General features: G+C 41.0%; 1 protein-coding gene across 4 annotated transcripts in view; it reads right to left on the bottom strand.

Annotated features, from left to right (window-relative positions):
- The window catches only part of Cntnap5a (contactin associated protein-like 5A), a 902,587-nt gene that overhangs the window by 214,759 nt on the left and 662,304 nt on the right, over window positions 1–25,524 (bottom strand). The gene's annotated exons all lie outside the window — the stretch shown is intronic.

Here is a 25,524-nt window from a genome sequence, read left to right as displayed (position 1 = left end):
TAGAGAAAGTACCCAAGGAGCTAAAGGGGGTCTGCAACCTTATAGGTGGAACAACAATATGAACTAACCAGTACCTCCAGAGCTCATGTCTCTAGCTGCACATGTAGCAGAAGATGGCCTTGTTGGCCATCATTGGGAAGAGAGGCCCCTTGGTCTTGAAAACTTTATATGCCTCAGTACAGGGGAACGCTAGGGCCAAGAAGTGGGAATGGGTGGGTAGGGGAGTGGGTGGGGTAAGGGGGACTTTTGGGATGGCATTTGAAATGTAAATGAAGAAAATACCTAATTAAATAAAAAATAAAAATAAAAATAAATTAAGCACATTGGCCAATATATTATTATATTATTTACCCAGCCTCTGCAGAATACATGATCTTTTAGAGAGTGAGTGATCCTTTCGCCCCAGATCATGTACATTTTACCTGAATAAATGATATCTGTGAAGTGTTAAAAAATGAATTTATGAAATTCTTAGGCAATTGGATGGATCTGGAGGATATCATCCTGAGTGAGGTAACTCAATCACAAAACAACTCACATAATGATATGCAGTCTCTGATAAGTGGACATTAGCCCAGAAACTTAGAATACCCAAGATAAAATTTGCAAAACACATGAAACTTAAGAAGAAGAAGAAAGACCAAAGTGTGGATACTTCGTTTCTTCTTAGAATGGGGAGCAAAATGCCCATGGAAGGAGTTAGATAGACAAAGTTCAGAGGTGAGATGAAAGGAAGGACCATCCAGAGACTGCTTCACCGGGGGATCCATCCCATAAACATATAGATATGTTATTGGCTAAATTCTGCATATGACCTCACTTAATATTACACATTCTAAGTCCAATCATTTTCCTACAAAGTTTAATTACATTTTTCTCTTTAGCTGAATAATATTATATATATATATACCATTTTTATTATCTATTCATCTCTTGGTAGACAATTAGATTGATTCAAATTCATAAACAACCACCAAACCCAGACACTATTGAATATGCCAGCAAGATTTTGCTGACAGGACCCTGATATAGCTGTCTATTGTGAGGCTATGCCAATGCCTGGCAAATACAGAAGTGGATGCTCACAGTCATCTATTGGATGGAGCAGAGGGCCCCCAATGAAGAAGCTAGAGAAAGTACCCAAGGATCTAAAGGGGTCTGTAACCCTATAGGAGAAACAACAATATGAACTAACCAATACCAGCGCTTGTGTCTCTAGTTGCATATGTAGCAGAGGATGGAGTAGTAGGCCATCAATGGAAGGAGAGGCCCTTGGTCTTGTGAAGATCATATTCCCCAGTACAGTGGAATGACAGGGTCAGGAATCGGGAGTGGGTGGGTTGGGGAGCAGGGTCGGGGGAGCATATAGGGGACTTTTGCGATATAGTTTGAAATGTAAATGAAGAAAATATCTAATAAAAAATTTTGGTCTTGAAAAAGAAAAAGAAAGAAAATTATACTTCCTAAAAAGCAAGCAAAAGACTTACCAAGGCCAAATGCACAGATGGACTCAGGTTTTGGGCCAGAAAGATAGTAGAACAGTGTAACGTATGCCAGCAAGCGAATGCTTTGTAGCCAAGAGTAAACTGGGCAAAAGACCTAGGGGAGAACAGCCTGCAGTATATTGGTAGGTTGATTTTACAGAAATTAAGCTATGAAAATATGGTTACAAGTACCATCTAGTGTTTGTAGATACTTTCTCTAGATGGGTTGACAATTTCCCCACCCAGCAGGAAACAGCTACCATGGTAGCTAAGGAGATATTAGAAGACATTTTCCACAGGTTCAAGTGCCCAGGGTAATTGGATTGGACAATGGTCCTGCTTTTGTCTCATAAGGAAAGGTCAGGGAGGGATTGGCAGAGATATTGGGGACTGATAGGAAGCTCCATTTGGCATACTGTCCCCAGAGCTCAGGGCAGGTAGAGAGAATGAATAGAACCCTACAAGAGACCTTGACTAAATTGACCTTGGAGACTGGCTCAGACTGGTTGGTGCCCCTCCGCTTGGCCCTGTTCTGAGCCCAGAACACATCCTACCATTTTAACCTGACCTCTTTTGAGATCCTGTGTGATATGCTAACTCTCTTGGTGTTCACTGGGCCCTCCCAGGAGGTATCCCACAACATGAGATTTGGCCCAAACTGCCTTAAATGCTCCAGTGATGCCTGAGGCCCCTCACCAGTTCCAAACTGATGACGGGATCTATGTAAGGAGAAATTGGGCACAGTCACTGGAACTCTGATGGAAGGGACCCTTCCTTGCCACTCCCACAACCCTCAATGTGGACAGTATTGTGGTCTAGGTGCACTCTTCCCTTGTGAAACCTGCAGACACCCTGCTCCCCAGAGACCTCTGTTGGATGATACAGAAGAAGGACAATAGGCTCAAAGTCAGGATCACTTGACCTTGATCATGACTGCCTGGCTGTACCTTTGGATTCTGGTTCCTTCCCCATCCTAGGTGCCTGTTTGCCAAAGATATTACAGCACTTACTGTCTCCCTTCTATTGGGGTTGGGGCTAACTGGGGCAGCCTTGGAGACCTCTGCTTTGTTCTTACAAGGGAAAAATTATGACAGCCTGAGGGCAGTCATTGATGTAGATATAGAGAAAACAGAAACTTCCATCAGTCACCTTAAAGAATCATTGACTTCATTACTTCATAATAGGAGGGGATCAGACTTAACTTCTCCTCCAGCAATGAGGGCTATGTGGTGCTTTAGCTGAAGAGTATTGCTTTTATATAGACCATTCTGGAGTTGTTAAAGATTCAGTGGCCACGGTGAGAGAAGGTTTAGCCAAGCAGGATTGAGGAGAGAGAGAGAGAGAGAGAGAGAGAGAGAGAGAACAGAGTCAGTGATGCTTCAAGTCTTGGTTTAACTTATCCCCCTAGTTAACCACCCCCATATCTACCTTGTTAGGACCCTAATTATTCTCCTGCTTTTGTTGACTTTTGGCCCCTACATTTTGAACCACCTGTGTTAAGGAACACATAGTAGAGTACAGCTAATGATCTTAAACCAGAGATACAAAGAACTAGATACAGAAGACCAGGATTATGAGCTATCAGAATACCAGCAATAGCTTCAAGATTGAAGAATGCACAAAGAAAAGGGGAGGGGCGATAAAGAGGTCAGCTCGGGAACTTTGGAAAATTCCACCAGCCCCCTCCCCTCCAGAAGGCAAAGGCTAATTACATTCCTCAGACCACAGGCGAGGGGGAGCACTAACCATCGACCACCAGCAGGTTGGGGAGGCACAGAGCACATAGATACATTCCAAGACCCTTGGCCACCTACAGACAAGGGAAATCCTTGCTACCTCATTCCCTAAAGACCAATGTTTAGAGCTCAGATGAAAGGATGGACCATCCAGATACTGTTGTACCCGGGGATCCATCCCATAATCAGCCACCAAACACATACACTATGGCATATGCCAGCAAGATTTTGCTGAAAGGACCCTGATATAGCTGTCTCTTATAAGGCTATGCTAGTGCCTGGCAAACACAGAAGTGGATGCTCACAGTCAGCTATTGGATAGAACACAGGGCCCCCAATGGAGGAGCTAGAGAAAATTCCCAAGAAGCTGAAGGGGTCTGCAACCCTATAGGTGGAAAAACAATATGAACTATCCAGTACCCCCAGAGCTTGTGTCTCTAGCTGCATATGTAGCAGAAGATGGCCTAGTAGGCCATCATTGGGAAGGGAGCCCCCTTGGTCTTGCAAACTTTATATGCCCCAGTACAGGGGAACACCAGGGCCAAGAAGTGGGAGTGGGTGGGTAGGGGAACAGGGCTGGAGGGAGATTATAGACTTTCAGGATAGCATTTGGAATGTAAAGGAAGAAAATACCTAATAAAAAATTGGAAAACAAACAAACAAAAAAAAAAGACAATTCTGCCAATCACATTGTGCCTAATATCTGCTGCTCTGAAAACTGTATAACAACTCGCCAAATGTGCAGCGCAGGGTCATCCTCTCTCCTTTATATGCAGGGTGACCCCAGCATGCTGGAACAATAAAATACCTCTTGCTTTTGCATCAATCCCCAGCTTTGCATTGTTCACTGGTTTGTGGGAGCTGGAGTTGGGGTGTCTCTGGTAAGGTAAGGTTCGCCAGAGTCTTACACCTGGAGGTAGTTAACTTCTTCTGGGTCACAAAACTCTGCTTTGGTGGACATCTGCCAGGGTGGAGAAGAGCCTTATGCTGACTTGTTGGCTAATCTATCAATGCAGTTAAAAAAATAATTCCTAATGAAGAGGGAGGAGGTATCTTGTTGAGGTAATTAAAAAACGCTAATAAAGGCTGCAGAGACCTGCTTGGACCTGCAAGGCATTCTGGAAATATTACAGATTTTTGTTTCCCTCTGTGCTGACTTTAAACGCCTGCTGGTCCAGGGACTAGCAGCAACAGTACCTTTCCAGGGGCTTTCCCCATTTCAAAAAGAGAGATCTAAAAATAAAGTTCCAAGCTCTGGATTTTGTTTCAACTGTGGACTGACTGGGCACATAAACTGCCAATTCCTCAGAGTGGGAAATGCACTGTCGCAGAGTGCTATGGGCCAAGCAGGGGCTGCCCATCCAGCTACATTGTGCCGACCCTGGAGAAAGACTACCATTGGCAGAGAGAATATAGATCTAAATTTCACGAAAATGGCAAGCAACTCCCCATTAACGGAATTGTCCTCAGCAGGGAAAGTTTCAGGGGGTCCAGTCCCAGGCCCCTCAAATAATGGAACCCCAGCAATAATCATTTTGTTCCAGTCTACCAAGGTTGTCAGTCAACTCTGTATGTCGGGCCACCCCAGGGTGCACAGGATTTCATCTCAGTTCCACTCCCTCAGTCATATTAACTCCTGATTCTCCACCAGCGATCATGTCCACAGGGGTACATGGTTCATTGCCCACATGCGTGGGGGAACTAATTTTAGGCAGTCGCTCTATCTCTCTACAAGGGATATATTTAACTCCAGGAGTTACTGACTTTCACTACAAAGGAAAAATAAAAATCATGTTGCAGCAAACCACAAAAAAGTATACATTCATGCAGCACAGAGGGCTGCTCAAATGTTGTTGCCCTTACGTGTTAGGGGTCAGTCAATACAAACTCAGTCCCGAGAAGTGTGAAGCTTTGGTTCAAGTAATCTAGTGTTTGGATGGAAGAAGTAAATAAAGACAGGCTTTTAAAGGAGATAACAATAAATCAAAAAGTTATCAAAAGCCTTTTGGATAGCAGAGTAAATGTCTCTTACATAGCTGGCGATTGGCCTGCAAATTAGCTCCCCACCTCTACTCCTTCCAGACTTCATGGTGTTGGTTGTGCTTCCAATGTTTCTCAAAGCACAGTCATTTTGCACTGAGAGAAACAGGAAAATAGAGAAACTTTCCAGCCTGGTGTGCTACCCTCCCTCCCCTTCACATTATGGTGTGGAGACTTGCTAGGTCAAATGGGAGATTTTCTGCTGACTCCTTCAGATCCTGTAATGCCTCAGATGCCAACAATGAGCTTTGAATAAAAGGGGCCTTGGCAAAAGGCAGTAGGGTGTGTTTATGCCCATTGAGTCACAACAAAGAAAAGATACAGAAGGACTTAAGGCCCCCAGCAGGGTGCCACTAGGCACAATTGCCTTTTCTCTTCCTGTTCTACTTTCCAGGGTTTGCAGATGGTAGTTCCCCTCCTACATCTCCCTGCCAGGCACCAGGCAGTAGTGACACAAGTCTGAGAAAGTGTTTATGGGTCTAAGAAAATGTGTGCAGGTAGAAGAAAGTGATTGAAGCTGGTAATACAAGTTGTGAAGTTTAGAGGATGTGAAAAAGAAAAGTTAGATGGGGATAAGAAAGTGATTTATCTTTTTTTAAACTTAAAAAGATTCTTAGAAGCTTCACACTCAACCTACCTTCCTCAGGTTCAAACTGACTACATTAATAGTAATTATTTAATCCTTAATTAGTAAAATAATGTTATCTACTTAAGCCAGTTTCTTTTTCATACTTCAGCAGGTGAAATAAATAATTCCCCACTTTTTCCTTGGTTTTTCTTGACGCAACACAGGTGACTTTCCAGTTAAAGGATTCCTTCCAGAACAAAGACTCACTTAGCTCCTAAGCCTCTTTTCTAGGCCCAAAGCAAAGGATATGCTGCCAATCAAACTGTTACAGGCTTAACACGTGTCAGCATTCATTCTAGGCTCAACTCCATGGTTACCTGCCAGGTATGCCTGACTCACTATAAAAGGGGCTATTTGCCCCCTCCTCCTCCTCTTACCCTCTTTCCTCTCTGTCCCTTCTCTCTCCACCCCACCCAAATGTTCCTAGCTGACCTCTCCTCTTTCCTCTACTTCCTCTCTCCTCCCTCCCCTCTCCCCTCTTCCCTCTCTCCTCTCCTCCTTCCTCACTCTCCTCTCCCCTCCCCTCCTCTGTCTTTCTCTGTTCCTACTCCCTCAGCTCCCCTCCACATGCTCTATATAAATTCTACTCTATACTATACTATACAAACAATCAAACAAACAAAACAAATGAAATCAAGAACCTCCTTTAATTTTCTTGTATTCTGAGTATGTATTAAATTGTCAGCTAACCAATACATAGTTTTTATTCATTTTACATTTGACTTTTCTTTCTTTTACTTATTTATTTTTTACAGATTCACTTTAGAGCCCACTCACTGCCCCATACCTGTCACACTCTCCCATAATCTTTTCCCCCATTCTCCCCTCCCCTTCTCTAAGCTGGTACCACCCCTCCCCCTGTCCCCCATGTATCCATACATCCAGGCACAGCAAGTCTCTGCGAGGCTAGGCACATGCTGTCCCACTGACAACAGACAAGGCAGCCCAGCTGTACAGATGTCTTTGTTTTCAACTCATTTAAGGCATTCTTGATAGCTATAGTTAATATTTATACACGGTATTTATTTGATAGTTCTTTAAACATAAGTGGCATATGAAGAAATAAACAGCAGTTTTCATTACCCTTAAATTTTTTGCAGTCTTATACAATTAGAAAAAAAATTGGGCTGGGAAGATAGCTTATCAAGTATAGTGCTTACCATGGTAAACATGAGAACCTAAGTTCAAATCTGTATGACACAAGTAAAATGGGCATGGTAGCAAGCTACTGTAGATAGAGTTGGAGTTAGAAAAAATTGAGAAGTTTGAAGGAACACCTATCCTGGTATATACAATAGCAACCAACAAAGACCCTGTCTCAAACAAGAAGAGAGGATCAATACATGAGAGTGCCCTCTGACCTTCACACACAAACACATACACACACACACACACACACACACACACACACACACCATAGTACATATACCTACTAAATAACCCACAATACATTAGAGTATGTCCATCATAAAGACATAAAAGGCAAACATATGAAAAGATGATGGAGGTTTAAGGAAATTTATGTGGTAACAGTGTGACAGCTTCAGCTATCACCACTACTGGTCCATGTGATTCATCCAAAACTTCACATACTTTCCCCCTTATTGTCTTTTGTGTATATGTGTGAGAATGCATACTTGTGTACATTTGTGTTTGTGTTTCTAGGTGTGTGTGTGTGTGTGTGTGTGTGTGTGTGTGTTTGCAGATGTATGTGTGAGCCAGAGATAAACCTTAGATGCTCTTTTTCATGAGATTCTGCTTTGCTTTGTTGAGACACAGGTATCTCATTGGCCTGAAAAATCACCAAGTAAGCTAGGTTGGATTGCCAGCAAGCTCCAGAAGCCCACTTGTCTCCACTCCCCAGCAATAAGATTATAAGTATTTGTAGCTGTATTTTCTACATGGTTTCTGAAAAATAAACCCAAATCCTCAGCTTACACAACAAATACTTTATCAAGTGGCCATCCCCATGGGTTCAAATATGTTTTTAAATAAAAGCATCTCAATTATAAGTGAGCCAAGCTTAATGACTAGCTTGCTTTTTCTTTTTTAATCATCTATCATAAGCTCACTACCTTACCCACCTTAGTTCTTGAGTACTGAAAGCAGACGGATGAATGCTCAATAGATTCTAGTTTAGTAAAGTACCAATTAAGTTCAGCTATCTCATGTGTTTGACCCCTGACTGTCCCAGGCTCAAGAGCAATGGATTGCCTTGCTTGTTATTACAGGGATCCACTGTCTTGTTTTAAAGTCTATAGTAGTGCTCTCCCCTCCTTGAAATTGTGTTTGCTAAATTGTCTTACAAGTTAATTAACAAGATTGCTGGACTTTAGCTTAAAGAATCAATGAGGCATTTTAATTCTATAATTTGGAAATCTGTTTTTATGAGCCTGTGGGCTTTTTGATTTTCTAGAATTTCTATATTCTTGATTATTTAGAAGACATAAAATTTCTCTTATAGAGTCTTAGAAAATGTGGGTTGCAAGTTGAATAACTAAGTATTCTTTATAAATATATTCAGTGATTAATTTTAAGCCAATGTAGACTATGAGCTTACCATAATGTTCACAGGTTGTATATCATATTATATAGTATATGTCTTAGTCAGGGTTTCTATTCCTGCACAAACATCATGACCAAGAAGCAAGTTGGGGAGGAAAGGGTTTATTCGGCTTACACTTCCATACTGCTGTTCATCACCAAGGAAGTCAGGACTGGAACTCAAGTAGGTCAGAAAGCAGGAGCCGATGCAGAGGCCATGGAGGGATGTTCTTTACTGGCTTGCCTCCCCTGGCTTGCTCAGCCTGCTCTCTTATAGAACCTAAGACTACCAGCCCAGAGATGGCACCACCCACAAGGGGCCTTTCCCCCTTGATCACCAATTGAGAAAATGCCTTACAGTTGGATCTCATGGAGGCATTTCCTCAAATGAAGCTCCTTTCTCTGTGATAACTCCAGCTGTGTCAAGTTGACACAAAACTAGCCAGTACAGTATATATTTGCCAATATCACCTAAAACTCCTTGTTGGAAATTATGTTCCCATTTAACAGTTTTGATAGGTTCACACTTTTAAAAGTGATTAGATGGCGGTCGCCATCTTGGTCCGGGACCCGCCGAACTTAGGAAATTAGTCTGAACAGGTGAGAGGGTGCGCCAGAGAACCTGACAGCTTCTGGAACAGGCGGAAGCACAGAGGCGCTGAGACAGCACCCTGTGTGGGCCGGGGACAGCCGGCCACCTTCCGGACCAGAGGACAGGTGCCCACCCGGCTGGGGAGGCGGCCTAAGCCACAGCAGCAGCGGTCGCCATCTTGGTCCGGGACCCGCCGAACTTAGGAAATTAGTCTGAACAGGTGAGAGGGTGCGCCAGAGAACCCGACAGCTTCTGGAACAGGCGGAAGCACAGAGGCGCTGAGGCAGCACCCTGCGTGGGCCGGGGACAGCCGGCCACCTTCCGGACCAGAGGACAGGTGCCCACCCGGCTGGGGAGGCGGCCTAAGCCACAGCAGCAGCGGTCGCCATCTTGGTCCGGGACCCGCCGAACTTAGGAAATTAGTCTGAACAGGTGAGAGGGTGCGCCAGAGAACCCGACAGCTTCTGGAACAGGCGGAAGCACAGAGGCGCTGAGGCAGCACCCTGCGTGGGCCGGGGACAGCCGGCCACCTTCCGGACCAGAGGACAGGTGCCCACCCGGCTGGGGAGGCGGCCTAAGCCACAGCAGCAGCGGTCGCCATCTTGGTCCGGGACCCGCCGAACTTAGGAAATTAGTCTGAACAGGTGAGAGGGTGCGCCAGAGAACCTGACAGCTTCTGGAACAGGCAGAAGCACAGAGGCGCTGAGGCAGCACCCTGTGTGGGCCGGGGACAGCCGGCCACCTTCCGGACCAGAGGACAGGTGCCCGCCCGGCTGGGGAGGCGACCTAAGCCACAGCAGCAGCGGTCGCCATCTTGGTCCCGGGACTCCAAGGAACTTAGGAATTTAGTCTGCTTAGGTGAGAGTCTGTACCACCTGGGAACTGCCAAAGCAACACAGTGTCTGAGAAAGGTCCTGTTTTGGGCCTTCTTCTTCGGCCAGGAGGAGGTCCAAATACAAGATATCTGCGCACCTTCCCTGTAAGAGAGCTTGCCAGCAGAGAGTGCTCTGAGCACTGAAACTCAGAGGAGAGAATCTGTCTCCCAGGTCTGCTGATAGACGGTAACAGAATCACCAGAAGAACAATCTCTAAACAGAGTCAACTATAACTACTAACTCCAGAGATTACCAGATGGCGAAAGGTAAACGGAGGAATCTTACTAACAGGAACCAAGACCACTCACCATCACCAGAACCCAGCACACCCACTTCGCCCAGTCCAGGGAACCCCAACACACCTGAGAACCTAGACCTAGATTTAAAAGCATATCTCATGATGATGGTAGAGGACATCAAGAAGGACTTTAATAAATCACTTAAAGAAATACAGGAGAACACTGCTAAAGAGTTACAAGTCCTTAAAGAAAAACAGGAAAACACAATCAAACAGGTAGAAGTCCTTACAGAAAAAGAGGAAAAAACATACAAACAGGTGATGGAAATGAACAAAACCATACTAGACCTAAAAAGGGAAGTAGACACAATAAAGAAAACTCAAAGCGAGGCAACACTAGAGATAGAAACCCTAGGAAAGAAATCTGGAACCATAGATTTGAGCATCAGCAACAGAATACAAGAGATGGAAGAGAGAATCTCAGGTGCAGAAGATTCCATAGAGAACATCGGCACAACAATCAAAGAAAATGGAAAATGCAAAAAGATCCTAACTCAAAATATCCAGGAAATCCAGGACACAATAAGAAGACCAAACGTACGGATAATAGGAGTGGATGTGAATGAAGATTTTCAACTCAAAGGTCCAGCAAACATCTTCAACAAAATTATTGAAGAAAACTTCCCAAATCTAAAGAATGAGATGCATATGAACATACAAGAAGCCTACAGAACTCCAAATAGACTGGACCAGAAAAGAAATTCCTCCCGACACATAATAATCAGAACATCAAATGCATTAAATAAAGATAGAATACTAAAAGCAGTAAGGGAAAAAGGTCAAGTAACATATAAAGGCAAGCCTATCAGAATTACACCAGATTTTTCACCAGAGACTATGAAAGCCAGAAGAGCCTGGACAGATGTTATACAGACACTAAGAGAACACAAACTGCAGCCCAGGCTACTATACCCAGCCAAACTCTCAATTATCATAGAGGGAGAAACCAAAGTATTCCACGACAAAACCAAATTCACACATTATCTCTCCACGAATCCAGCCCTTCAAAGGATAATAACAGAAAAAAACCAATACAAGAACGGGAACAACGCCCTAGAAAAAACAAGAAGGTAATCCCTCAACAAACCTAAAAGAAGACAGCCACAAGAACAGAATGCCACCTTTAACAACTAAAATAACAGGAAGCAACAATTACTTTTCCTTAATATCTCTTAACATCAATGGTCTCAACTCGCCAATAAAAAGACATAGACTAACAAACTGGCTACACAAACAAGACCCAACATTTTGCTGCTTACAGGAAACTCATCTCAGAGAAAAAGATAGACACTACCTCAGAATGAAAGGCTGGAAAACAATTTTCCAAGCAAATGGTATGAAGAAACAAGCAGGAGTAGCCATCCTAATATCTGATAAGATTGACTTCCAACCCAAAGTCATCAAAAAAGACAAGGAGGGACACTTCATTCTCATCAAAGGTAAAATCCTCCAAGAGGAACTCTCAATTCTGAATATCTATGCTCCAAATACAAGAGCAGCCACATTCACTAAAGAAACTTTAGTAAAGCTCAAAGCACACATTGCGCCTCACACAATAATAGTGGGAGACTTCAACACACCACTTTCACCAATGGACAGATCATGGAAACAGAAACTAAACAGGGACACACTGAAACTAACAGAAGTGATGAAACAAATGGATCTGACAGATATCTACAGAACATTTTTCCCTAAAACAAAAGGATATACCTTCTTCTCAGCACCTCATGGTACCTTCTCCAAAATTGACCACATAATAGGTCACAAATCAGGCCTCAACAGATTCAAAAATATTGAAATTGTCCCATGTATCCTATCAGATCACCATGCACTAAGGCTGATCTTCAATAACAAAATAAATAACAGAAAGCCAACATTCACATGGAAACTGAACAACACTCTTCTCAATGATACCTTGGTCAAGGAAGGAATAAAGAAAGAAATTAAAGACTTTTTAGAGTTTAATGAAAATGAAGCCACAACGTACCCAAACCTTTGGGACACAATGAAAGCATTTCTAAGAGGGAAACTCATAGCTATGAGTGCCTTCAAGAAAAAACGGGAGAGAGCACATACTAGCAGCTTGACAACACATCTAAAAGCTCTAGAAAAAAAGGAAGCAAATTCACCCAAGAGGAGTAGACGGCAGGAAATAATCAAACTCAGGGGTGAAATCAACCAAGTGGAAACAAGAAGAACTATTCAAAGAATTAACCAAACGAGGAGTTGGTTCTTTGAGAAAATCAACAAGATAGATAAACCCTTAGCTAGACTCACTAAAGGGCACAGGGACAAAATCCTAATTAACAAAATCAGAAATGAAAAGGGAGACATAACAACAGATCCTGAAGAAATCCAAAACACCATCAGATCCTTCTACAAAAGGCTATACTCAACAAAACTGGAAAACCTGGACGAAATGGACAAATTTCTGGACAGATACCAGGTACCAAAGTTGAATCAGGATCAAGTTGACCTTCTAAACAGTCCCATATCCCCTAAAGAAATAGAAGCAGTTATTAATAGTCTCCCAGCCAAAAAAAGCCCAGGACCAGACGGGTTTAGTGCAGAGTTCTATCAGACCTTCAAAGAAGATCTAACTCCAGTTCTGCACAAACTTTTTCACAAGATAGAAGTAGAAGGTATTCTACCCAACTCATTTTATGAAGCCACTATTACTCTGATACCTAAACCACAGAAAGATCCAACAAAGATAGAGAACTTCAGACCAATTTCTCTTATGAACATCGATGCAAAAATCCTTAATAAAATTCTCGCTAACCGAATCCAAGAACACATTAAAGCAATCATCCATCCTGACCAAGTAGGTTTTATTCCAGGGATGCAGGGATGGTTTAATATACGAAAATCCATCAATGTAATCCATTATATAAACAAACTCAAAGACAAAAACCACATGATCATCTCGTTAGATGCAGAAAAAGCATTTGACAAGATCCAACACCCATTCATGATAAAAGTTCTGGAAAGATCAGGAATTCAAGGCCAATACCTAAACATGATAAAAGCAATCTACAGCAAACCAGTAGCCAACATCAAAGTAAATGGAGAGAAGCTGGAAGCAATCCCACTAAAATCAGGGACTAGACAAGGCTGCCCACTTTCTCCCTACCTTTTCAACATAGTACTTGAAGTATTAGCCAGAGCAATTCGACAACAAAAGGAGATCAAGGGGATACAAATTGGAAAAGAGGAAGTCAAAATATCACTTTTTGCAGATGATATGATAGTATATATAAGTGACCCTAAAAATTCCAACAGAGAACTCCTAAACCTGATAAACAGCTTCGGTGAAGTAGCTGGATATAAAATTAACTCAAACAAGTCAATGGCCTTTCTCTACACAAAGAATAAACAGGCTGAGAAAGAAATTAGGGAAACAACACCCTTCTCAATAGCCACAAATAATATAAAATATCTCGGCGTGACTCTAACGAAGGAAGTGAAAGATCTGTATGATAAAAACTTCAAGTCCCTGAAGAAAGAAATTAAAGAAGATCTCAGAAGATGGAAAGATCTCCCATGCTCATGGATTGGCAGGACCAACATTGTAAAAATGGCTATCTTGCCAAAAGCAATCTACAGATTCAATGCAATCCCCATTAAAATTCCAACTCAATTCTTCAACGAATTAGAAGGAGCAATTTGCAAATTCATCTGGAATAACAAAAAACCGAGGATAGCAAAAACTCTTCTCAAGGATAAAAGAACCTCTGGTGGAATCACCATGCCTGACCTAAAGCTTTACTACAGAGCAATTGTGATAAAAACTGCATGGTACTGGTATAGAGACAGACAAGTGGACCAATGGAATAGAATTGAAGACCCAGAAATGAACCCACACACCTATGGTCACTTGATCTTCGACAAGGGAGCCAAAACCATCCAGTGGAAGAAAGACAGCATTTTCAACAATTGGTGCTGGCACAACTGGTTGTTATCATGTAGAAGAATGCGAATCGATCCATACTTATCTCCTTGTACTAAGGTCAAATCTAAGTGGATCAAGGAACTTCACATAAAACCAGAGACACTGAAACTTATAGAGGAGAAAGTGGGGAAAAGCCTTGAAGATATGGGCACAGGGGAAAAATTCCTGAACAGAACAGCAATGGCTTGTGCTGTAAGATCGAGAATTGACAAATGGGACCTAATGAAACTCCAAAGTTTCTGCAAGGCAAAAGACACTGTCTATAAGACAAAAAGACCACCAACAGACTGGGAAAGGATCTTTACCTATCCTAAATCAGATAGGGGACTAATATCCAACATATATAAAGAACTCAAGAAGGTGGACCTCAGAAAATCAAATAACCCCCTTAAAAAATGGGGCTCAGAACTGAACAAAGAATTCTCACCTGAGGAATACCGAATGGCAGAGAAGCACCTGAAAAAATGTTCAACATCCTTAATCATCAGGGAAATGCAAATCAAAACAACCCTGAGATTCCACCTCACACCAGTGAGAATGGCTAAGATCAAAAATTCAGGTGACAGCAGATGCTGGCGAGGATGTGGAGAAAGAGGAACACTCCTCCATTGTTGGTGGAATTGCAGGCTTGTACAACCACTCTGGAAATCAGTCTGGCGGTTCCTCAGAAAATTGGACATAGTACTACCGGAGGATCCAGCAATACCTCTCCTGGGCATATATCCAGAAGAAGCCCCAACTGGTAAGAAGGACACATGCTCCACTATGTTCATAGCAGCCTTATTTATAATAGCCAGAAACTGGAAAGAACCCAGATGCCCCTCAACAGAGGAATGGATACAGAAAATGTGGTACATCTACACAATGGAGTACTACTCAGCTATTAAAAAGAATGAATTTATGAAATTCCTAGCCAAATGGATGGACCTGGAGAGCATCATCCTGAGTGAGGTAACACAATCACAAAGGAACTCACACAATATGTACTCACTGATAAGTGGATACTAGCCCAAAACCTAGGATACCCACGATATAAGATACAATTTCCTAAACACATGAAACTCAAGAAAAATGAAGACTGAAGTGTGGACACTATGCCCCTCCTTAGAAGTGGGAACAAAACACCCATGGAAGGAGTTACAGAAACAAAGTTTGGAGCTGAGATGAAAGGATGGACCATGTAGAGACTGCCATATCCAGGGATCCACCCCATAATCAGCATCCAAACGCTGACACCATTGCATATACTAGCAAGATTTTATCGAAAGGACCCAGATGTAGCTGTCTCTTGTGAGACTATGCCGGGGCCTAGCAAACACAGAAGTGGATGCTCACAGTCAGCTAATGGATGGATCACAGGGCTCCCAATGGAGGAGCTAGAGAAAGTACCCAAGGAGCTAAAGGGATCTTCAACCCTATAGGTGGAACAACACTATGAACTAACCAGTACCCCTGAGCTCTTGACTCTAGCTGCATATGTATCAAAAGATGGCCTAGTCGGCCATCACTGGAAAGAGAGGCCCATTGGACACGCAGACTTTGTGTGCCCCGGTACAGGGGAATGCCAGGGCCAAAGGGGGGGAGTGGGTGGGTAGGGGAGTGGGGGTGGGTGGGTAAGGGGGACTTTTGGTATAGCATTGGAAATGTAAATGAGCTAAATACCTAATAAAAAATGGAAAAAAAAAAAAAAAAAAAAAAAGAAAGAGAAAAAAAAAAAAAAAAAAAGTGATTAGATGATTCACAGATGGAGATGTCCTGATTGCTAACGTGGGTTTGTTAAAAGCGAGGAGAGAAGCTGAAGAGACCATTCAGTAGCTTAGGGAACTTGCTGTTCTTGCACTTGCTGAACAAAGTTTGGTTCTCAGCACCCACACAGATGTCAATAACCCAACTCCAAGTGATTCGGCACATTCTGTCTGGCCTCTATAGGAACTACACACGCATATAGTGTACATACACACATGCATAGAAAATAAAAATAAACAAATCTTTAAAATAACACAATGACTGGGCATAGCAATCCTCACCATTAACACCAGCAATCAGAAGGTAGAAGTAGGAGAATCTCTGAGTTGGAAGCCAGCTTGCTCAACATAGTGACTTAGCCCCTTTTGCTTATTCTCTCCCTACTTCTGCCTCATCTCTTGGTTTATGTTCAAGAGACAGGAGCTTTTCATAAGTGTCAGTTATGACACCTGGATAGCCACTTGGAAGCTCTCAGTAATAGAGATCATGTTTGGCACAGACTTCTCCCAAAACCCACATAGCACTGAGTGTGCAAGGATAAATGGAAGCATTTCTTTCATCAAGCTCTGTTTAACTTGTAGCATCTAAGAATGTTCAACTTCTAACTTGAACTCTAGTCAGTTCTGTTTGTATTCATTGCACACTATGAGAGGAAGTACTTCCTCTTCTCAGGGTGAGCCTAATGACTGGAAACGGGGAGAGGAGGCAGAGCCAAATGGCTACCTGAACTTGCCTTCCCCAAGTCATTTCTGAGGGAGAGGATGAACCGAGGACAGGTAAGCATTATCGGTGATGTCACATTCTCTTCTAAAACAGAAATCATTGCTTGGAAGATGGTTCAGTTGGGAAAATGTTTGTCACTCAAGGAACTGAGTGAAGCACACAGATCTACTTTCTTTGGGCCAGGCATTTTCTTTATTCTCATTATTCTGTCCAAGCATAAAAATGGAATGTTGGCTTCCTGTCACTCATATACCCAAACTCTGTGATTTTTAGTGATTGGCATGTACTGCCTGTAGGCCTTGTACCCCAAACATCATGTGACTGCTCTGTCTTTGCTCTAAATGTCAAGGATCATAATCAAGGTTGCTTGGAACACTAGAAAATATCCTCAGAAAATATCACATTGGTGCAGTGAAGGCCATATTTGAAAACTAACCCAAAAGAAAGTCTATGGGGTCACTTATTTAATGAGGAGGCAGCAGCTGTCTGTATCAAATGGGCATGCGAACTGCCAGAGGTGACAATAGTTAAAAATAACTAGAGTTAAATTGTTTATTACCATCAGTTGGTGGTTACCTATGGAAACACAGGAGGTGTGAACAATAAATTAGAAGAACTAGCTTTTTCTTTTCCCATAATGTACTTTCTAGCAGATAACTTGAAAATACCATTCTTCACTAAGCTTGGCATCCCAGTCAGCATCAACAACTTTGCTCCTTCGCTATGATTCACAGATTCTATTCTAGCTCCTGCATTCTGTAGAATTAGTGGTCACACATTTTTTTATTTGTTGTTATTAGATATTTTCTTTATTTACATTTCAAATGTTATCCCTTTTCTCAGTTTCCCCTCTGAAAATCCCCTATCCCCTCTCCCTGCTTCCCAACCTACCCACTCCCTCTTCCTGGCCCTGGAATTCCACTATACTGGGGCATAGAACCTGCACAGGACCAAGGGCCTCTCCTACCATTAATGACCAACTAGGACATCCTCTGCTACCTATGCAGCTAGAGACATGAGTCCCACTATGTGTTTTCTTTTATTGGTGGTTTAGTCCCAGGGAGCTCTGAGGGTACTGGTTAGTTCATAATGTTGTTCCTCCTATGGGGCTGCAAACTCCTTCAGCTCCTTGGGTACTGTCTCTACCTCCTTCATTGGGGACCCTGTGCTTCATCCAATGGATGGCTGTGAGCATCCACTTCTGTATTTATCAGGCACTAAAAGAGCCTCTGAGGAGATAGCTATATCAGGCTCCTGTCAGCAATCTCTCGTTGGCATTCGCAATAGTGTCTGTGCTTGGTGGTTTTCTATGGGATGGATCCCGAGGTGGGGCAGTCTCTGGATGTTCATTCCTTCAGTTTCTGCTGTGAACTGTGTCTCTGTAACTCCTTCCATGGATATTTTGTTCCCCATTCTAAGAAGGATTGAAGTATCCACACTTTGTTCTTTCTCTTTCTTGAGTTTCATGTGTTTTGAAAATTTTATCTGGGGTACTCTGATCTTCTGGGCTAATATAAACTTACCAGTGAGTGTATATCATGTGTGTTCTTTTGTGATTGGGTTGTCTCAATTAGGATGTTATCCTCCAGCTCCATCCATTTATCCAAGAGTTTCACAAATTCATTGTTTTTAATAGCTTCATAGATGGTCACACATCTTGTTATTGGTATTTTTTTCCCTTGTTTCTTTGTTCACCCTGGATAGACTGAGATGACTAATAACACTTTGTGAGGCATTTTAAATCCCTGTCTGGGATTTAAAATGTTTGTGTGTGTTTCTTCACTGTTACATACATGGGACTCACTGGCCTCTAAGCTTCCAGAGTCTCCTGTTTATATCTGCCACTTTTTCCATAGCGTTGGTAGGATTATAGAAACTAACTACTACATCCACATTTTGTATTGGTTCTGGGGATCCAAATCAGGCCCTTACATTTGTGCAGTCAGAGTTTACTAATCCATCTCCCAAGGACAATGCTGTGTTTTAATAATAAATTTCTATATATCACATACATCATAAGTGGTATTTTGGTTAACTGTGAGTCATTATGTAAAAGAGGAGCTAATCCTATCTGTACTTTCCTACTTCCAGGAATAAATCTTAGATTTCATCAACTCTGTTAGCAACACTTCAAGGAAAATGGCCATCATGTTTTAGAGAATAAACTGTTTGCATACAGCTGGGGTCTGCTTTTGAATCAATTTTATAATGTGACAATTGTCAAAATATTTCATTCCAAGAAATTCCCTCCAAGAACTTCATTTTTTTCTACATATTCATTTGGTGAAAATCTATACTAAATGTTTTCCCATGACGCATTGTTTACACAGGTATGAGCAAAGATCAACAACTACTGTCAAGGATATTATACAGCCCTGATGGAAGAGGAGTGGCAACTAAAAGACAAATAAAGTATGTGCTAATATGTGGGAATTCATGAAATCTAAAAGGAAGCTCACTAACCCTAGGATGAGAACTAGGATGAAAATTTAGAGCAGGAGACACATTAAGCTTAGAAGAGTATGAGAGCCTTCATAGTGTGGTGGTTTTAATGAAAAAAATAATGTGCCTATACGTTAATGTATTTGAACACATATTACAAATATGAATTTGCACATTTGTTTCCGCAAGATGTGCCATTTAGTAATGTTGTGGCCTCTGTGCTGTGTGGAGCATGCTAGTGAAACTACTTTGCTATCAGCCAGCATTGCAATATTGTAACTTCATCCTCTCTCTCTCTCTCTCTCTCTCTCTCTCTCTCTCTCTCTCTCTCTCTCTCTCTTCTCTTCTTTTTCCTCTGTATAGATGAATCATGATCTTTTTGCTTCCTGATCATTCTGCCATGACTTACCTGTGAAAACAGAATCATCCCTCCAGAATTATAAGCAAAATAAATCCTTTCTTTCTTTCAATAAATGGTCATTTTATCACAGTAACTAAGATACACATCAATGATGATGATGATGGTGATGATGATGTTGATAGTAGTGATTAATAATAATAGAACAGGCATAGCATTAATGTACTAGGATGCTTGATCACTGTCAACTTTGTGGGATTTAAAATCAGTATAGAAACAAGTTTCTGGGTATTTTCTTCCATGTATAAATTCTACCTCAACAGTAAAAATAGGGCCTACTTCCAATTTTTACACTGTAATTGTTAGCCACTGGCTTGACCGTTTAAGATGCTGGTCAGTGTAAGAGTCTATATATTACAACTTGAAATAATTAGGCCATGGCTCATTATTTAAGAGACAGAGTTAAGTTTTCTGTGGTTTTTAAAACCTTTCAATAAGTGTCTTACCCAGTCACACCTGGCTCCTCATTGGTCTATGCTATGTCAAATAGGTTATACTGAACATTTTGTTGTTGAACTTCCTGCCAGTTCCTAAATGATATGCAAGTAAGATAATTTCCTTTGTTTATAATAATTCTCTGAAGGCTCCTCTAGACTCCTCCCAGTATGTTTCCATGACTGCCCTGTCCCTTATTATTATAGTAAGCTAACTTTCTAAATGAAGTCTATGTATTTCTTTATTAACAAAGTTATTAGAATCACGAATGAAAGACAAAATGGTCATGTTCTTTCAGAGTCACATTGAAGAATTATTTATCAAACTTGTCTTGTACAGAAATTAATTCTCTTGAAGATCAATTACTTGTCTGTGAGATTATTTCATTATGTTTCATCTGTGTTTGATGTTCTCTTTACCATTGATTAGGACTATAATACATATCAACATATAGATTTTTTTTAGTTGACATAAAATGACTTTCTTCTTTTTAACTGGATACTTACTTTATTTACATTTCAAATGCTATCCCCTTTTCTGTCCCCCCGCCTTGTAAAGTCCCTATCCCATTCCTCCTCCCTCTGCTTCTATGAGTATGTTCAACCCACACCCACCTCTTCCTGGAATTTCTCACAGTGGGACACCAAGCCTTCAAAGGACCATGAGGCTCTCTTCCCATTCATTCCTGGCAAGGCCATCCTCTGCTACATATGTGGCTGGAGCCATGGGTCCCTCCATATGTACTCTTTGATTGGTGGTTTAGTCCCTAGGAGCTCTTGGGAGAGTCTGGTTAGTTGATATTGTTGTTCTTCCTATGGGATTGCAAGCCCGTTCAGCTCCTTCAATCCTTTCTCTAATTCCTCCATTGTGGACTCTGTGCTCAGTCCAATGTTTGGCTATGAGCACCCACCACTGCATTTGTCAGACTCTGGCAGAGCCTCTCAGACAAAAGCTATCTTGTGCTCCTGTCAGCATGCACTTCTTGGCATCCGTAATAGTGTCTGGGTTTGCTGAATGTATACTGGATGGATCCCCAGGTAGGGCAGTCTCTGAATGGCCTTTCCTTAAGTCTCTGCTCCATACTTTGTCTCCGTATTTCCTCCAGTGAACACTTTGTTCCCTCCTCTAAGAAGGACTGAAGAATCCACACTTTGGTGTTCCTTCTTCTTGATCTTCATGTGGTCTGTGAATTATGATCTTGGGTATTCCACACCTTTGGCCTAATATCCACTTATCATTGAGTGTATACCATGTATATTCTTTTGTGATTGGATTACCATACTCAGTATATTTTCTAGTTCCATCCATTTACCTAAGAATTTCATGAAGTCATTACTTTTAATAGCTGAGTAGTACTCCATTGTGTAAGTGTATCATTCAGTGGAAAAAAAGACAGCATATTCAACAAATGGTGTTAGTTCAACTGGTGGTTAGCATGTAAAATAATGAAAATCAATCCCTTATTATCTCCTTGTACAAATCTCAAGTACAAGTGGTTCAAGGAACTCCACATAAAACCAGATACACTGACTCTAATAGAAGAAAAGTGGGGAAGAGCTTCTAACACATGGGTGCAGAGGAAATTTTTTTGAGCAAAACACCAGTGACTTATTCTTTAAGGTCAACAATAGACAAATGGAACCTCATAAAATTGCAAAACTTCTGTAAGGCAAAGGACACTGTCAATAGGACAAAAACAGCAACCAAGAGATTGGGAAAAGATCTTTACCAATCCAATATATACAAAGAACTCAAGAAGTTAAACTCCAGATAATCAAATAACCCTATTAAAAATGGGGTACAGAGCTAAACAAAGAATACTCTACTGAGGAATACCAAATGACTCAGAAGCACCTAATGAAATGTTTAACATCCTTAATCACGAGGGAAATGCAAATCTAAACAACCCTGAGATTCCACCTTAAACCAGTCAGAATGGCTAAGATCAAAAATTCAGGTGACAGCAGATGCTGGCGAGGAGGATGTGGAGAAAGAGGAACACTCCTCCATTGTTGGTGTTTTGCAAACTGGTACAACCACTCTGGGAATCTGTTTGGTTTCCTCAGAAAATTGGACATAGTATTACCTGAGGATTCAGCTATGCCACTCCTGGGCATATACCAAAAATATACTCTAACATATAACAACCCTTATTTATAATAGCCAGAAGCTGGAAAGAACCCAGATGTCCTTCAACAGAGGAATGGAAACATAAAATCATTTTTTACTCCCAAGGTTATGACTTATTGTCTGAGACCATAACTTTTTTTCTTCTGAGATAGTGAAAGTTAAACTTTGCAGACTATTTTGAGAACCTATGAATCTTGTTCTTCAAGTGCACCCTGAACCAATATTACTAACCTGCTGGCTCCCTCATTAATGAATTAAAATATTGAACTTTAGGTGTATTCTATATCCATATATGAGAGCCATATTTTAAAATTTGTCTTAGTATGACCTTTGTCTGTTCTAATATGACCTTTTCTTCTTTATATTCTATGTTCATTCTATTGCCATCTTATAATAGGTCATATCTTGCTAATGAAATATCCCCTAATGAGAAAAACAGTATAGTAGTAGTTAGATCTGTGTTAATAGTGATGGAGTTGTTCATAATCCATAGAAGATGGAGGATTCTCCAGTGGCCTTTAGAGGTAGTAGAAGCTTGATGTAAAGTAGGGATCCATGAGGCAACTTTCATGAGAACTCTATCCATAATGGATTAAACTAAATGATTAAGGTGTTTGGAAATAACTAAGTTCATGGTCTATAATTAACCATTCACTCAAGATCTGTAAATAAACCCAGGAAACTAGATGGCTTTGTCTTTGGTACCCTATATGGTGTACATACTGGATTTTTAGGTCCTCCCACAGAATACATCACATATTCATTTTCAGAAAAGTTTAAATTTGAGAAAGGAAAATCTTGCTTAAATATTTTTTGCAGATTTTTGTTGAAATGATGTCTTCATTTGTTTTGATTGAGCACCCAATTGCCATAATGATGCTCTTGGATATGAAATCCTTCCCTCCTTCCCTTGAAAGTCAGCAGGATTCTTCAAGCTATAACTAGGTGTGAATTTGACTTCTACTTACAGTAGAATTTTCCCCCTAAATCTTGATATTCTTAGAAAATTCAAGGCAGGAAATCATATCTGCTCACTCAGATACCTCCTGTGGCTCTCTCTGGGACTACAAGTTGATAAAAAGATGTGCTGTGGCCTTGCTACTTATCCTCTGTTCTTAACTTCTCAGAGTTATTACAGGGTCCCACCTAGTGCTTGCCTCCATGACTACAGGCATGTATACTAGGCAAGGATCATATGGTATAGGTTTTGACCTCCATTCTGCTAAAAACATTTAAGACAGAGATGTTCCTTTTGTTCTCAGGTTCTAAAGAGAACTGAGGAACCTAGAGCCTTCTATATTTTCCTTTAGGGAATGTGATGGATGCCTATTCTTGTGAACCTGTAAATTCCCTATGCTTTCTCACATTGAGGCCTTATTATGCAGAACAGTAGCCATGAACCTATAACTCCTCTAACAGAGTCTCATGTCATTGTCTTATAATGGCTGGTTTTATTCATGAATACATAACTCTCCTAATAACACTTGTCTGAAGTATAATTTCCTGACAGCTCCATTCTATGAACCTGCATGAAGTTACTCCACATATCAGACTTCCACCAGAAAGATGAAAGAGCCCATTTCCTGAGTTTCTTTGTAGTCAGGCTAGATGACATCAGAGAGAAACTCTACATGAATAATCAATGATTCAAAAACAGTTGTCAAGTGTTGAACAATCTAGGGTTTGAAAACTTAACAATTGTTAATATTTAATGTTAATAGTTAATGATCACTAAGAGATGGTGTAGGAATCCATAGCCTCCAGAAATGAAATATCATTCTTATGCATAAGAGAAAGAATTTGTTGTACATACTTCGTAACAACATTATTTTCTATGTCATCCTGGGAAATAGAATTGTAAAGGTTATGTAAATGAAAATATCCCAATACGCAGTATAGCCAATTAACTCCCTCATTAGCCTATTCTTTGTCCTGGTCTTTTATATACCCATTGAGGCTGACTCTCATGGGACACAGAGTTCCTGTAAGACACCCATGGCACATGGGGAAGGGTGCTTACATGCATTTCTTCTGGCTTCCTTGGCCCTCTTAGTTAAGGACAGCTTTCACAGGCAGCCCTCTTTCACAGCTATGACTTTATATATTGTAGTGGTAGAGATGACTTCCTGATTTTACTACAGTTTTTACTTAACATGTTGATATTTCCTTTCTTGCCAATAGCTCTGTAGCATGTTCTTCCTTTAATCCTCTTCATTTTAACTAATTTAAAGTCTACTTCATGCAGGCACAGATGTAAAGGGAAGCTGTGCTTTATAGTTTGCTCTGCACTAACTATAAACAAAAGGAATGTTATAAGCTCAGGTGTAAATATTCTGGTGATGTAGACAATAGAACCTAGAACAATATCAAATTCATTACTTAGTACATTAATTCTCTTCTGCCAATGAACAAACTTTCAATTGGTATCACTGACAGCATATTTCTTCTCAGTTTAGTCTTGGAGACATTTCTAGTACACAAAGTTGTTCATCATTATATATACATTAATATATCTTTTAAAACTCCATCCTGTTTGCACAGAAAGGCAATTCATAATACATGAGGCTGATAAGTATTGTCATTATTTTTATATTATTACTAATACCCAAGATAATCAATTTAGGAAGGAGGAAGCTTTTCTTTGGCTCACATTTAACATATTTAGAGTGTCAGCTCATCTTTAGCTGGCTCTGTTGCTTTGGACCTGTGTTGAGAAATATGCTGGAGCAAAAGCCCCATACTCCATGGCCAGCAGATTAAGAACAATTAATTATGAATTAAGAAGAATTCAAGGAGACAGGACTCAAGAATATCCCAATAAGCAACATTGCCAATTAACCCTCCCCCGTGAGTCTGTTGTTTGTCCTTGTCTTTAAAAGCCTAGAACCTTTACACTTTGGCTGGTGTTTTATGTATCCATTGAGGCAATCTCTCATGGGATACAGAGTTCCTGTAAGACAGCCATAATGGGGGTTGTGCTTACATGCATTTTTTTTTCTAGTTTCTGTGAGCCATCCCATTCAAGAGCATGCTTCCTGTTATCTGAGAGTTATCTGATACCCTACCAACAACCCTGCTTCTTAAAGGTTACCTTTCCCAACAGTGCCACACTGGGGACACATCATTTACATTTACGTCTTTGAGCTTTGAAGGACATAAAGTACCTAGATAATAGAAGTGTGTGATTGCATTTTGACAGAACCACAAAGTAAACAATGATCATTTTATACAGATAGAGGGTTGAAGATGTGTACTGAGTTAGCTCAGTTCTATGGAATGAGCTTTTGTGGTCAGACCCTGGTACTTAGTACTCCTATCTCTTCACTGTCAGCAACACCTTGGTGAAATGTCTAAACAATTGTTTTTTTTTTTTTTTTGGAATGTTACACCCGTAATGGCCAAGATGCTTCAGTGACAGACCTCAGAGTTAGGATGCTCTTGTTTTCTTTACAATTCTTTATATTGACTGTGTTCTGCACTT

The sequence above is a fragment of the Mus musculus genome, chromosome 1, assembly GCF_000001635.26.
Source record: "Mus musculus strain C57BL/6J chromosome 1, GRCm38.p6 C57BL/6J".
Taxonomy (NCBI): domain Eukaryota; kingdom Metazoa; phylum Chordata; class Mammalia; order Rodentia; family Muridae; genus Mus; species Mus musculus.
The sequence above is the reverse complement of the archived record's forward strand: the minus strand, read 5'-3'. Positions and strand labels throughout refer to the sequence as shown.